This window comes from Lacerta agilis, chromosome 2, assembly GCF_009819535.1.
Source record: "Lacerta agilis isolate rLacAgi1 chromosome 2, rLacAgi1.pri, whole genome shotgun sequence".
Taxonomy (NCBI): Eukaryota; Metazoa; Chordata; class Lepidosauria; order Squamata; family Lacertidae; genus Lacerta; species Lacerta agilis.
In genome coordinates this window covers 74,487,487-74,501,391 of record NC_046313.1, presented here as the reverse complement: position 1 = coordinate 74,501,391, position 13,905 = coordinate 74,487,487, and the positions used below count along the sequence as shown (strand labels likewise).

At 42.0% G+C, this 13,905-nt stretch overlaps 1 protein-coding gene across 1 annotated transcript in view; it reads right to left on the bottom strand.

The window, feature by feature from the left end:
* The window catches only part of SYN2 (synapsin II), a 149,619-nt gene that overhangs the window by 127,056 nt on the left and 8,658 nt on the right, over positions 1–13,905 (bottom strand). The gene's annotated exons all lie outside the window — the stretch shown is intronic.

Here is a 13,905-nt window from a genome sequence, read left to right as displayed (position 1 = left end):
TAAAACTGGCTTAGGCAGTGTAAGGTCTGTGTGGTTGTGACTCACGACTGACGAGGCAGGAGACCAACCTGTCTGTTTACAGGTTTATTGTGCAAACTATTTACAGTGCAGAGCTACAAAGTACATGTCTGTCTCAGTCACTAGCAGAATCCAGGAGTGGCCCCTTCCGGCTCCTTCCCCAGCATAAGAGCTTTGGCACCCCAAATCTCCTCCTACTCTCTTTGCGTTTCATCCCTCTGCGCAATTGGGGCGCCGGAAATGGTGCGCGTCCCTGCTGACCAGCCGAGCGAGGTGAGCACAGGGTCTCTGCAACATCCCCAAGCCGTCTCCCCGCCAGATTCCGTTTGCCGCATCCCCAAGCCCTCTCCTCTCCCAGCTGGTCCCTTCCCCTTCCTCCCCACTGGAGGTGTGGCTGCTTTTCGCGCTGGAAGAGGTACTGCTGCTCAGTTGGCGTTGGGGCTCCCTGTACCCCAACAGTTCCTTGGGTCCCCTCAGCAGGCCAGGTGGCAGTTGCCTGACAGGCAGCATGGGAGTTTTTATCTGCTTGCTTTTTATCTGCTTGTGGGATGGGGGAATCTAGACCATCCTTCTTCGTTTTGCTACAGCAGAACAGTTACTTGCTTGCTCATTATTCCATTTTAGCTAATTATGGGAGTGACTGCATGGTGCCCCTGTCTACAATTAAGACCTTTCTCAAAGGCAAGCACCATATTTTAAATCATGAGTGATGTTCTCTACTGCTCACAGGGCATGAAGTCAGTGACAAATGAAAGACAGATCTACCAAGATAAACTTACTTTGCAGGAGAGAGAGAGAGAGATGTGTGTTAGCTAGCTCCCTCTAGTCCAGGGGTAGACAACCTAAGGTCTGTGGGCCGGATGTGGCCCAATCACCCATGGACAGTCCAGGAATCACCATGTTTTTACATGAGTAGAATGTGTCCTTTTATTTAAAATGCATCTCTGGGTTAATTGTGGGGACTGCCTGGTGTTTTTACATGAGTAGAATGTGTGCTTTTATTTAAAATGCATCTCTGGGTTATTTGTGGGGCATAGAAATTTGTTCATTCCCCCCCCCAAAAAAATAGTCCGGCCCACCACATGGTCTGAGGGACAGTGGACCGGCCCACAGCTGAAAAAGGTTGCTGACCCCTGCGTCTAGTCTAAGGAGTAACTGCAGGGGAAGGAAACTATGAACACTAGATTATTTTTACATTAGATAAGGCAGTCTTGTACAAGCATATATGCACTCTTCCATCCACCTACACATTACCTATCTCACTCTTCCCACACACAAATAAATGACAACCAGCTCCTTAACTTTTTCTATGGCTTAGGGAAAGTGTTTACAAACACACAAACACACCACACACAGAGAAAAGATGGTATACAGTTGTGTCCCTCCACTCACAGAAGGCAGTCCACTGCAAAATTTGACAGATAATTAGGAGATCCTTTGGAACAGCACAGAGGTACTTGACTTGGGCTACAGGGAAAAGGGTGAATTTGCAAAAATCACCTTCCTCCCCCTTCCATTCACAGCTTCTCCTACAGTAAAGAATCTTCTATGAGCGAAGGGACACAACTGGGTGCAACCCACTGTGTTTCTGCCAGTCTGTTGGCAATATAGCACATTCTTTTCCTCCCCTCTTATATCTGGTTTAGAGAATAAAAGTATGCTTTGCTTTACATTAAAGAAGGAAGGGGCTCACATCGAACGGCACATGAGAAGGATTTGGTACTTTGAAATTAATCCTTTTTAATAGTCTGTCTTATAATTACATCCTATTCGAACGTATCTACACTGGACTGGCTGAATGGACAAGTGAAAAGATGAGACATCAAAATACAAAACACTGCATTTTAGGGATATTGGGTTTTTTGCTGGATTTATCTGTATGGTTATTGAATATGAATGAAGTTTGACTTACTGTTTTTATTCCTTTAATATTCTTCAACTTGAAAAATGCATTCCAGTTTGTTCCATGAAGAGACGATAAATGTGAAGGACAAATATTCATTACCAAAAAATATTCATTCTATTAAAATGAAGCTGCACATTACTTATTACCACCCACCTTCAATCTTTGATAATTAGGTAAATTTCAGGAAGATGACTAAGGATTCTATTAAGCCACAAACTATGCTATAATACAAAGTGGGTACTTTATAACTTGGGAGCATATTGAATATTAGTATGAAATTTTTGATAGTCATGGTTTTTATCAGACCAATCGGTAATTAGAAATAATTATAGATTAAAACATCAAAGCTTGAAAGTTGGATAAAATGTTTTTTTAACACAACCAGAAGTTTAGCATAGTACCATATAAAATTCTATCGTCCAGCTATTCTAATTGCCTATCAACATAATCTTCCTCTGTTTCTGCCAAATTTATATTTCTTCATAAGGAATTATTCTCCCCCCTCATTTGAGGCTGAAACTCCACATTATGTCTGAGCATAATTGATGTGCACTATTCAGTTCTTAGGTTTGTACAGTACAATTGCCATAATCTCTAGCCATGGGCCATGCTTGTTGGGCCTGATGGTAGCTGTAGTTCAGCAACATCAGGAGAGCCAAAGTTTTCCCATACCTGATCTAAAGCATTGTATTTGTTACATCATTTCCTCATCCTCAGTAGACACAGATATGAGGTTTTAGTAAATAATTTACAGCAAACTGTGGGTGTTACTTTAGTATGAATCTAAACATCTGCCAACTCTGGGCCTATAACGACATCATTTTTTTCATTAGTGAAGTAGTGCCGCCTTCTTGTAATTACTTGAGGGCAAAAATAAATGTTGCAATTACGTGCAATCAAATTTCACCTTAGCAATAATTAACTTGGTAGTTTTGGAAACATGCGCATTCGTATAATCCAAGAAATGCTCTCTGAACATCACTGGCAATTATCGGCCATACTATCAAACTACACTCCAACCTAATTAGGGGAATGGATAGAGACAAAGACAAGAACTGCCTTCTGGCATCTGTACCAAGTTTATCTGTCACACCAAGTGTTTTCTAAAGAGGATAATTAACGTAATTTAAACCTTACAGCTGGAAAAGCTAGAACATAGAAGGGAAAAATAATCCCTGAGAATATATTTCTATTATTATCTTTTCATACCAATTTCTATAGCTCCATTCCATAAAATTTATTATGGAATAGGTTACATATATAACAAGGGAAGATAGCTCACTGGGAAATAAAAAGAGCCTCCTGTCAACAGAAAGACAGGAATTGGATAGAACCTCAACTATTTTATCTAAACCCACGAACAATTGCCCAATTAGTCCCAAAGACCAACAGACAGGCAAGAAACAAAATGGTTAAAACAATGCTACTAATTCAAATTTTAGTTTTCCACACTGAATTAATAGTATTGTCTGGATGCATTTGTTTCAGACAATACTATTAATTCAGTTTGTAAAACTGGTACCCTCTGAAGCAGTACCCTATGAACACAGTTAGCCTAGTGTTACCAGACATCCCCGGTTCCCGGGGACAGTCCCTAGATTTGCAAATCTGTCCCCGGACAAATTCCATCCCCGGAATGTCCCCAGATTTGCAAATCTGTCCCCGGACAAATTCCGTCCCTGGAATGTCCCCAGATTTGCAAATCTGTCCACAGACAAATTCCATCCCCGGAATGTCCCCAGATTTGCAAATCTGTCCCTGGGAAATGTGGCAGCAGCAGCAGCCTCAGCAGCCCGGAGCCAGCCTGGTAGCACAGTTGGCTCTGGCTGGCTTCAGGAGCTGCTCGCTGCCGTGGCGCCCACCATTTTTCCTCACCGCAAGTCTCCATATGATGTGTCTTGAGCACAACACATCATATGGGGACTTCTGGCGAGGAAAAATGGCAGGAGCCATGGCAGCAAGCATCTCCTGAAGCCAGCCAGAGCCAAATGTGCTACCAGGCTGGCTCCGGGCTGCTGACTGCCACTGCCACCACCACTGCCAAAGGGGAACCAGGGACGTCCAGCACTACAGATCTCCTGCCCCCTTTCCCCTTTGTTTTCACTGATTGGGGGAGGCTCAGGAGTTGCAGGCAGCTAGTTGTTGCCCAGTTTTTAAAAAACTCTGCGCATTTATGTTTCACAAGGTGCGAAAGAAGGGCTTTGCACCTTGCCTGGCAGAGAAACCGCACGCCTTGTGCCCCCCCTGGGCAACACCCGCTCGCAACTCCCGAGCCTCCCCTGATCTGTCAAAACAAAGGGGAAAGGGGGCAGGAGATCGGGGAAGGCTCAGGAGTCATGGGTGGGTCGCGTGCCGTTGCCGTTTTTTATGTTTCACAGGGTGCGAAAGAAGGGGTTTCCACCTTTATACAATATGCATGTGTGCTTGGGCCCAGGGTCTTTTGCCTCACCATCCCCACTATTGCACTGTAAATTATTATTATTTAAATGGCAGGAGATATGTGACTGCCTCACTCAGGTAAAACAGAGGGCCAGTGAGCAAAGGTTTCTTCACAACTGGGACCTAAAACTCATGAGATTTTTTGTTCTGGCACTAACCACCACAATCTGCTTAACCTATCTTAAAAAGGTAAAGGGACCCCTGACCGTTAGGTCCAGTTGCGGACGACTCTGGGGTTGCGCCGCTCATCTCGCTTTACTGGCCAAGGGAGCCGGCGTACAGCTTCCAGGTCATGTGGCCAGCATGACTAAGCCTCTTCTGGAGAACCAGAGCAGCGCACTGAAACGCTGTTTACCTTCCCGCCGGAGCGGTACCTATTTATCTACTTGCACTTTGACGTGCTTTCGAACTGCTAGGTTGGCAGGAGCTGGGACCAAACAACTGGAGCTCATTCTTCCTGGCTGCTCTTAGCCTGGCTACTAAACTCATTACCGGTAACTACTCATTTAAACTACTACTTACTCATATGACAAGAAATAGAGTATCAGCCTACTACCAGAACCAACCCATGCAAAAAGACAGAATGCACATATAGGTGAATTATTATTATTATTATTATTTATACCCCGCCCATCTGGCTGGGTTTCCGCAGCCACTCTGGGCGGCTTCCAACAGAATGTTAAAATAAAATAATCTATTGAACATTAAAAGCTTCCCTAAACAGGGCCGCTTTCAGATGTCTTCTAAAAGTCTGGTAGTTGTTTTTCTCTTTGACATCTGGTGGGAGGGCCATGGAGTTATGTGACATTATTTTCTAGAAAACCAGCTGAGAAATTTAGAAGATTGCTACAAATAAAAGCAAAATAAAATAAAAATAATAAATAATAAAATGTAAAATAAAAACAAAAACATCCATGCAACAGTTTACAGCCCATGCACTGACTGGCAAACAAATCAAACAGATTAAAACATAGTTAAGCATCTATAAAGGGGCCTTCCATGTAAATAGAATTACTAAGAGAAATGTTTTTTTTTTAATAATAGTGGGAAGGGGTGGAGGTTATTGACTTTAACAGAAGCTTGCAGACTACCAGAATTTTTTTAAAATCTCTTTCACACTCCAAGCAATCCTTTATTTATAAGCTTAGCAATACTGAATACAACACCCAGGGTTACATCAAACTTCATAATTTGTGACTGCCACACATACCGGGTATGAGTCTGATATTTCTATTTTCCACATGAAATACTCACACCCTTACCGTCAAATAATGTTTTTAGGTACCGAAGTGTGAAAAACCTGGTGATCTATACATGCACTTAAATGTCAGAGAAGGGATTTAAAATTCTATGTTTTTGGTAACACAGGAGGAATATTCTCTGAAAGTGTAATACTGCTGCTATGCTTAATTGCTGAGATATGGGTACATACCAATACGGTAATAATTTTATTCATTAATATAGTGCAATCGCAACTTACGGGAGGGTTGTGTTTTTGAGGACTGTGCTTAAAGGGACAATCATGCAAAGTCAGAACAATCCCGAGAACCAGCTCCACTACCCATATTTCTTAAGACCAGCGCTGCCCAGGATCTCACAGGAGTCTACCAGAGCCCAGTAAGCAAACAGAAGAGCTTAAAAGTGCTGGAAAGAGCTATTGTGCCCCTTGACTGGTTTACTGGGCTCTCAGATGGTCGCATGAGGGCTCTGGAGATCCCACATGATTTTGCAGGGCTGTCCAAGATCCAGTGTGATTTTTTGTGTGATCTGCATTAAGCTGTAATCGTGGAAGTTGCAATCCTATTCCTAATAGTCTATTAAAATATTCTAATTGTTGTTGTTCAGTCGTTCACTCGTGTCCGACTCTTCGTGACCCCATGGACCAGAACACGCCAGGCACTCCTGTCTTCCACTGCCTCCTGCAGTTTGGTCAGACTCATGTTGGTAGCTTCAAGAACACTGTCCAACCATCTCGTCCCCTGTCGTCCCCTTCTCCTTGTGCCCTCCATCTTTCCCAACATCAGGGTCTTTTCCAGGGAGCCTTCTCTTCTCATGAGATGGCCAAAGTATTGGAGCCACAGCTTCAGGATCTGTCCTTCCAGTGAGCACTCAGGGCTGATTTCCTTCAGAATGGATAGGTTTGATCTTCTTGCAGTCCATGGGACTCTCTATTTTTTTGCCGTATTATTTTTATTGGTTTTATAATTATACAATAATAAAATCCATCACATTATCTTTTCAACTCTTATCATTTTGGCTTTTTAAGGCCATGACTTCCTTCAAACCCTCCTTATGATATCCTAACATTCATCACTAATATCTATACTTCACAAATTGATCACTGCTTAAAATTATCACACTTTCATATTACAATGACCTTCCTTCTTTAATCTACAAAGCTTCTCGCAATCCTACCAACGTATTCAATTCAATGCAATTGTCCTTCAAATAATCTGCAAATTTAGTCCAATCTTTTATGAACTTCTGGTCCCGCTGTTCTCGGATTCTTCTATGGGACTCTCAAGAGTCTCCTCCAGCACCATAATTCAAAAGCATCCATTCTTCGGCAATCAGCCTTCTTTATGGCCCAGCTCTCACTTCCATACATCACTACTGGGAATACCATAGCTTTAACTATACGGACCTTTGTCAGCAAGGTGATGTCTCTGCTTTTTAAGATGCTGTCTAGGTTTGTCATTGCTCTTCTCCCAAGAAGCAGGCGTCTTTTAATTTCGTGACTGCTGCTGCCATCGGCAGTGATCATGGAACCCAAGAAAGTAATATCTCTCACTGCCTCCATTTCTTCCCCTTCTATTTGCCAGGAGGTGATGGGACCAGTGGCCACAATCTTATTTTTTTTTATGTTGAGCTTCAGACCATATTTTGCGCTCTCCTCTTTCACCCTCATTAAAAGGTTCTTTAATTCCTCCTCACTTTCTGCCATCCAGGTTGTGTCATCAGCATATCTGAGGTTGTTAATATTTCTTCCAGCAATCTTAATTCTGGCTTGGAATTCATCCAGTCCAGCCTTTCGCATGATGAATTTCGCATATTCTAATATTCAGTCCTAATATTCTAGAAAAGGAAAATAACTTCCTCACAGTGAGACACCATGACATGACTACATGACTCTTGACTGCAGAGGTGCATTCCTTAGATGTGGGTATTACATTAGGTTAGTTAACATTTCAATGGATTCAAGCACATTTCCTACTCCTTTGCCATGACAAAGATTAAGGAAAGTAAAAATACACTTTTGAGGAAATCAAAGAATAACGTTGTTAATCTAGTTACAGGTGGGTAGCCGTGTTGGTCTGCCATAGTCGAAACAAAATAGGAAATTCTTTCCAGTAGCACCTTAGAGACCAACTGAGTTTGTTCTTGGTATGAGCTTTCGTGTGCATGCACACTTCTTCAGATAATCTAGCTGTCTGTTGGAAAAGCTTTTGTGATTTACTTAAAAGTAGCTTATATAAAATATACTTTCCTTTCTATAAGATAGATGAACTGAAGCTTAGAATAAGTGGATTTTATGCACCCAATAAAGACAAAGCATAAGGGAAATTAATGGAGCAGACATTTGTGTTACCATAGGGACAAATACAAAAGACTTGAACAAGCACAAGGAAGTCAATGGAATTACTACAAATGTTAAATAGTCACGGAATAACCATCTATGTCAACATCTTAGTTCATGATGAGCCTAGACATAGCTTATCCTAGCTAAAAATCAACGGATTTTTTAAAAAATCTATTTAGAATTTTAATACTGTAGTCAGAATTCTAAGTCATAAGTTCTGATGCATAGGATTTAGTGCTCAGAAAATGAAGAATTGTATGACAGTTAAAATGCATCTCAGCTCCCTGAGAAGCCCTCTTCTGGGCTGAATCCAGCAGAATAAATCTCCTACTGCTCATCCCTGATAAAATGTGTGTGGGTGGTTATACTACAGCAGTGTCTCTAGCCCTCCCTTCTGGTAAATGCTTCCAGTCATTTTTCTTACACCCACACATGCTCTGTAGCTTCTCACACAGAAAATTAATGACGCCTTTCTGACATTAGAGGTATAGTAGAAATGGGACCTCTTTTTCTGTGTATGTGCCGTCTAAAACTCTTCTGCCTCTGAAGTCCTTAAAATGTGCAGTGCAAGAACATTAATTTCCTATAGGCTTCCTAAATGCCAAGCCAAAACTTTGTCTGCTGCTGCACATATCAAGGATTTATAATGCTCTAAATCAAGGCTATTAACCTGTGCTGGCCAAAAGTGAAGATTTGTTTTTTTAAAAATGTCACTCGGTAGACAAGAGGGAATTCTTAATTTTCCTCACCATAAAATATTTAATATGGTTTTCAATTGCAGTGGTGAACCAGCAGCCCATAGGCTTCATCCCTCTCCCTTTCATTATTTGGCCCACCTGGCACCCCTCAAATTTTCCAGAAGCTTCAGCAGTGGCAGTGGTATCTGAAATAAATTCAGGAGCCACATCTATCATTTAGGGAAAGTAGGCAAAGCAGTGGGTACCACTGCCGTACTAGACTCAACAGAGAGGAGCTTGTCTGCCCTGCACAGCACTGTGATGGGGAAGCAAAACACCCTTCTCACTCTTTCTCCCTTCAGGTCAAACATGCCTGTGTGGAAAGGAGGGTGAATATAGCAACATTCGCTTTGAAGGGATTTCTGCTTCCTCCATCCTTCTGCACTTCTCCTTTTGGCCAAGTGTTCTAGAAATAGGAAAGCATGTTCCAATTCACTACTCAGCAATAAACAGAGCAGATTGGAACACTCCTCCTTGTTCTGAGCCACCAAGTAACTTACCAAGCACATAGCCAGTTCTTAAGCCAGGGGCAGTTCCATATCTCTTGCAGAACCAGGGAGAAAAAAGAAAATCCCAGAGTGAGGCAGCAGCCCCTCTCCAAGCAATCTCTCTCCCCCACCCCATGAAATGGTGCAGATTGGGTTTCATGCATATGCACACTTTTCATGCATTCAGTTGTGTATTTGCACTCTGGTCATTTCCACTTCAGCTACACTCACCACAGGCGTGTGCCCCTCCACCCCTCCCCACAATAAATAAAGTTGCTGCCTGCTTATGGTGCAGTGAGGGAGAGAGCGACGGCAATCGGAGGGTGTAGAGACTCTCAGATCCTGCCCAAGGAATAAAACTGATGTGAGTGCGCAAGGGATGGGCAGGTGGTGCAGAGCATTCCCCATGTGATAGTTCTGTTGGCCCGGAAGAAGAAAGCCAGAGGGTGAGTGAGTGGGGGTGGCGAGACACTTGGAGCGGCCATGCAGTGCCTGGTCTCATCATCACAGTGGCAGCAAGCTGGCACACAGAAGCAGTTTCAAGCAGTCTTGCATAATTGAAGGTAATAAGTAAACAATACCATTTTTGTACAATGTCAGATTGCTTTTAAATGGGAAGCAAAAATATAGTCACAATGCTAGTTTTGTTATATACATGAGCATTTCCTACCCTGAATGTACTTCTGTTAGAAAAACCAAAGTGCAATAATTGAAATGGCAACCTCTTTCTTTTTACAATTTTCACCAGCTTAGAAAGTTCACACTGACATATTGGATTGTGTCAGCCTTCAGCTTCCATTACATTTGACAGGCTTATTTCTGTGTATTAAGTTTGCAGAAAAGATGATAGATGACCTTATAAAAACAAAAATGTGGATAGAGAGCATTGGGTTTGCTTTTATTATACATTGGGAGACTGGGCGCACAGGACTATTATGTCCAACACACCATTAGAGCAACACAAGATGGCACATATCAATTGTAAAACTACTTGCTGACCTCAAAATGTCCATCTGTTTCATAACTGTTAAACTTTAAATGTATTGCTTTTAATAAAGACTGGGACAAATAATGTTAAGTGGGTACTTGTGCCATGTATGTGTGCCCTTTCCCAACACTGCAATTTTTATTCCACTTGTTCTGTCCAAAGATTACGTACATTATATAATCACATCAACACTGTTATATAAATTAGGCTGAAATATAATAACATGCATCCAAACGTATCTAATAAAGCAACAATATTTTATGCTGGTTAACGAGAGCCAATGTGGTATGGTGGATAGAATGTTGGACTTGTACTAGGGACAGCTGGATTCCCATTCCAATTGCTTTCTTCACTATCATCCTGCTTCAACTTAGAACAGAGAGAAAAATGAGACATTCTTCTACAGGTAAAGTGACTATATCATATAAGCATCACACAACTCATTCCCAATGAAGCCATGTTTCTGCTCTATCAATGCTGTACTTTCAGGGTTATTACAAATGTTTTGAAGGCAAATGCTTCAAGCGCCTGGTAGGAGGACTTAATTAGACAACAGTCAAAAAGAGTGCTAGAAAGAGCCAAATCATGACTATGACTAATACTTCCCACATTGTCACACTCCACTCAGACTACCTTCAATTTATTGTTTTCCTTGTCAATGATTCAAATGAAGTAAGCTGTTAAACACTCAACTTTTAGAAGCTGCATGTTAGCACTTCAATATACTATTAACAGTTTTAGAGATCCTGAGGACATAAGGCCTTGTTTATTTTTCTGTCTGGGTAATACCTCAAGAGATTTACTGCAAGTAGCTCTCAAAAATGATAAAGTCGTTTTTTAAAACTCACCTTTCTGTGGATGATTGATTTCTTGAATGCAGCAGGAGTGAAACTACAGAGACAAGAAAGATCCATAGCAAATCTATCTCTGTGCTACAAAGTCAAAAGGTAGAGGCGACATCATTAAAACTTCCACAGGAAACCTCCACAACTTGAATTGTATTGTCAAGGACCAACTTTCAAACTTCACAAGAGGCAAAAATGAATTTCCAATACCTTCTTGATAAAGGGAAGCCTAACAAATCTTAATATCACATTATGTCCAACAACTAATAGCTACAGGGAGCTAAGCCATGGTTTGGCTTAGCATTATGTCCAAATCCTGGCTTATGGTTTGCGTTCCCCCAAACAAATCACAAGCTGTAAGCTTAAAGAGCCAGTGGTTAGAGTGTTGGACTACCACACTGGAAACCAAATACCTGCTGAGCCATGAGGCTTACTGGGTGACCTCAGGCTAGCCACCATATATCATAGCCTAAACTTTGTGAGGGTAAAATGAAGAGGGAGAGAACCATGGGTGCCACTTTGAGCTCCTTGGAGGAAAGGTAGGATAAAGATGTAACAATAAACAAACAAAGGAAAACCTTGCTTATAGCTTGTTTCTAGGGAGGCAAACCATGAGCTCACACTAGCATAACAACCTGCTTGATCTGCACAATGGTCCATCTAGTTCAGCATCCTGTTCCCACAGTGGCCAACCACTTACGGGAAGCCCAAAAGCAGGACCCAAATGCAAGAGCACTCTCCTCCCTGCAGTTTCCAGCAATTCATATTCAGAAACATACAGCCTCCAACCATGGATGCAGAGCACAGCCATCATGGGCAGTAGTCACTGATAGCCTTTAAGTCCATGAATCTGTACAATCCTATTTTAAAGCCATCCAACTTGGTGGCCATCACTGTCTCCTGTAAGAGCTAGTTCCATAGTTTAATTATGCACTGATGAAGAAGTACAGTACTGTCTGTCCCGAATCCACCAACATTCAGCTTCATTGCCTTACCATATGCTCTAGTGTTATTCTCCATACCGTGCATAATTTTATATACTTCCATCATGTCACCTCTTTCTTGCCTTTTCTCTAAACTAAATAACCATGAATATTTCTATCTTTCCTCATAGGGAAGTTGTTCCATCCCCTTTATTATTTTGGTTGCTCTTTTTGAACCTTGTTCAAATCCATAATATCCTTTCTGAAGTGAGGGGGCGAGAACTGTACACAGTGTTCCATATGCGGTCACACCATGTATTTGTTTAACAGCATTATGATAGTGGCGGTATTATTTGCACTAACTTTCCTAATGATCCCTAGCAAGAAAATCACCTTTTTCATAGCTGTCACAAACTGGGCCCACAACTTCATTGAGCAATCTACTACAACCCCAAGGTCTTCTTCCTGGTTAGTCACTGCCACTTCAGAAACCATGACCATGTATGTGATCCCCCCCCCCGACATGTATCACTTTATCTGAATTAAATAATACATTATTTCACCACAACAGTAAAGGTAAAGGTAAACTGTTAGGTTGAGTCGCAAACGACTCTGGGGTTGCAGAGCTCATCTCGCTCTATAGGCCGAGGGAGCCGGCGTTTGTCTGCAGACAGCTTCCGGGTCATGTGGCCAGCATGACTAATCCGCTTCTGGTGAACCAGAGCAGTGCACCACAACAGTACTTGCATAATAAGAATATCAGTTCCACCATGGTTGGCAGTAGGAGTACAGATACAGACACGAATCAACTACTCTGGGCCTTCCCAGCTATTTGTTAGGGTTGCTCTCAAAAACATCACATGAGGGTTGCATTTTTAATACAGTGGGCATGCATTTGCAGTGAAAAATGTTGTGAGTGTACATGACAGCATGGAGATAACATTGTTGCCAATTAGTGTCTGCAGAACAGAAGCAGGGGCCAGTACCAAAAACTGGGAACCCTTATTAGGCAAGACAGTTGGTTTGGTTTGAATATTTTTATGCTGTTTTCCAACAACCAAGGTGAGCTCAAAGCAGCTCACAACAACAATAAAGCATTGTTTATAAAGATAACACTTCCTAATTGAGGGGGGAAATATACAACAAGTACAATAAATGAATCAAAATAAGAAAATTACATTAAATGAGCCAAAACAGTACAAACCACAAAATATGAATCCATCAATCCTCTTCACTTGAATGACTGTTTGCTATCGCATTTAAGACACCTGTCACCAAGTGCACCACCTGTTGGGAGCCAGTGTGGTATAGTGGTTAAGAGCGGTAGACTTGTAATCTGGTGAACCAGGTTCGCGTCTCCACTCCTCCACATACAGCTGCTGGGAGACCTTGGGCTAGTCACAATTCTTTGAAGTCTCTCAGCCCCACTCACCTTACAGAGTGTTTGTTGTGGGGGAGGAAGGGAAAGGAGAATGTTAGCTGCTTTGAGACTCCTTCGGGTAGTGATAAAGCAGGATATCAAATCCAAACTCTTCTTGGGCAACTGCTACTCTAGGAAAGCTGAATTGAAGAGGTCACCCATGCTACAGCAAACCTGGACAGGTAAAGGAAACACCCAGAGCATTCTATAGTACAATCAGAACTATCATACCCTTCAACATTCCTCACATGAAAATAGGGGCCATTTCCCACCCCACCCCACCTCCCTTAATCACACATTTTTTTGTGTCCTTGCCTCCAAAGCATTTCCTATCAGAAGAAGAGCGAGTGCCGTCACCACTATACCAATGGGAACACAGCACACACACCATCCACCGTACTGAGAAAAACCCTTATTCCTTGTTTTATTTTATTCTTTGATAGAGTTACAAAAAGAAACACACACACCAATAAATTAATTTTAGAAAGGTGCAAGGTTAGATGTGGGCGCACAAAGCATCCCCCCCCCAGCCAATACACCTTGTGCTCCATTCCCTCCTTC